Below are 2,256 nucleotides of genomic sequence, written 5' to 3'. Positions count from 1 at the left end.
TGGAATATTGGTGCTATAAGGTAAAAGGTAAAGGACTCCTGGTTGGTTAAGTCCAATCAAAGGCAACTATGGGGTTGCGGCGCTCATCTCGCTTTCAGGCTGAGGGAGCCAGCGTTTGTCTACAGAGAGCTTTCCGGGTCATGTGGCCAGCAGGACTAAACAGTCATGAAAAGGCTGTTCAACTTCCCGGCACAGCTCCACCTATTTATCTACTTGCACTGGTGTACTTTCAAACTGCTAGGTTGACAGAACAATGGGAGCTTACTCCGTCACAGGGATTCGAACCACCGACCTTCTGATCAGCAAGCCCAAGAGGATCAGTGGTTTAGACCACAGCGCCACCCACATCCCTGTAAAAGATGCATTGCAAGAGGGGGAAGCCGCCAAGATGACAGAGGCGACACTTGCTGGCTGAGGGAGTTTGTGAGAAGCCATTGGAGCCGACCTTCGCCATGTCTGGCCTCAATCCCAGTGCCACCAACGTGGGCGCCTCCGGCCGCTCGACAGCAAAGCCGTCGCCTCGCAGGCCCCAGGATCCACTATCAGGCAGAGGAAAAGTGCTAGCTGTGGAACAAGGAGTGCAGGCCGTACAACTTCTGCAGGCACTGGAGGGATGTGGAGATTTTATACAGAGGATTCCCCTGGCCTCAAAGTCGGTCCTGTTCCAGTTCTCGTTATGAGTCTCCTCTTTATTGCATCTGTATTCATGTTGCATATCTCGGTCATAGACTTCACTGTATGCCACCTGCCAACTTGAAAACTACGATTTGGACCAAAAGTATGGTAGCTTTCAGAGTTTACTTGGAGTAAAGTCATTTGAGCTGTTTCTCTAGATAAAGCTTGATTTTTTCCTTAACTGGTTTTGCTGTTGAATGATCCCTTAAACTTTCTCTAAGAAGGGTTTTCTCTAAGAAGGGTTTTTGATTCCTTTCTGTCAAAGTTTATTGCTATTTCATAGAATCATAGAATCGGAAGAGACCACAAGGGCCATCGAGTCCAACCCCCTGCCAAGCAGGAAACACCATCAGAGCACTCCTGACATATGGTTGTCAAGCCTCTGCTTAAAGACCTCCAAAGAAGGAGACTCCACCACACTCCTTGGCAGCAAATTCCACTGTCAAACAGCTCTTACTGTCAGGAAGTTCTTCCTAATGTTTAGGTGGAATCTTCTTTCCTGCAGTTTGGATCCATTGCTCCGTGTCCGCTTCTCTGGAGCAGCAGAAAACAACCTTTCTCCCTCCTCTATGTGACATCCTTTTATATATTTGAACATGGCTATCATATCACCCCTTAACCTCCTTTTCTCCAGGCTAAACATGCCCAGCTCCCTTAGCTGTTCCTCATAAGGCATCGTTTCCAGGCCTTTGACCATTTCCTATGTATACTTTATTTCATTAAAATTTGTCTACATAAAAAAAAAGGTGCATTGCAGTGGGTTGGAGTAGATGACCCTTAGGAACCCTCCCAGCTCTCAAATTCTGTGGTTCTTGGGTTTCAGCTGGAAGTTCCAGGACATGCACTGATTGGAAGTGAAGCGGTAGGCCCACCCCAAAACCTTTGCAGGAGCAAGCAGTCCTGGAAGTGGGATATGTAACCACCATCATGAGCTCATATTATTCTGAGTAAAGTACAATTAAAAGGGCCACAATTCTGACATAAGAAGAGATCAGTAAGCCCTGTGGTTCCCACAGAGTCTTACACACACTCATAAAATGATATTTTTTTTATAAAAAAAGCAACACTATTTTCAATCAAATGGCAGGTCATTTCCTCATCAGAACAGCTGTGTTTATTCTCCCTGAGTGTGCTGCAGATGTGCTACAGTTTCCCAAGCTTAAGAACGCTCTCCCTTCCCTCAGAAAGCAAAAATCAGGTTGCAAAAAGGCAGGGGTGCGTGGCTTCTGTGCCCCCACCTGACGTTGCAGCAGCCATCGGGAAGATGTTGCCTTTATTTAACACTCCAGACAAGCAAGTCACGGTTCAAAGATGGAGAATGTGGTTATTTTCAATTCCAGGGCTGAACGCAACCCGCTTTCAGTGCCCAGAGAATCCACCCGTCAAATTGTAGCTGCTCAGGAGAGACAGATGAGTATCGCAGTATTAGCAACGGCAGGGAGAATTGCATACGGTTACTATTCTTCCATCTGTTGCGGGGAGAGCAATAGCAACCGAATGGAAAGATATTAGATAAAGATTCCACATTGCAGATAAAGATGTCTCACTGGGCAATGTTTGCTATGGCAAGAAAGGGTTTAG

General features: G+C 46.5%; 1 pseudogene; it reads left to right on the top strand.

Annotated features, from left to right (window-relative positions):
• The first annotated feature begins 452 nt into the window (after nucleotides 1-452).
• Nucleotides 453-757, top strand: LOC128402270 (protein transport protein Sec61 subunit beta-like; annotated as a pseudogene).
• The last annotated feature ends 1,499 nt before the right edge of the window (nucleotides 758-2,256 follow it).

Source organism: Podarcis raffonei, chromosome 1 (assembly GCF_027172205.1).
Source record: "Podarcis raffonei isolate rPodRaf1 chromosome 1, rPodRaf1.pri, whole genome shotgun sequence".
Taxonomy (NCBI): domain Eukaryota; kingdom Metazoa; phylum Chordata; class Lepidosauria; order Squamata; family Lacertidae; genus Podarcis; species Podarcis raffonei.
The sequence above is the reverse complement of the archived record's forward strand: the minus strand, read 5'-3'. Positions and strand labels throughout refer to the sequence as shown.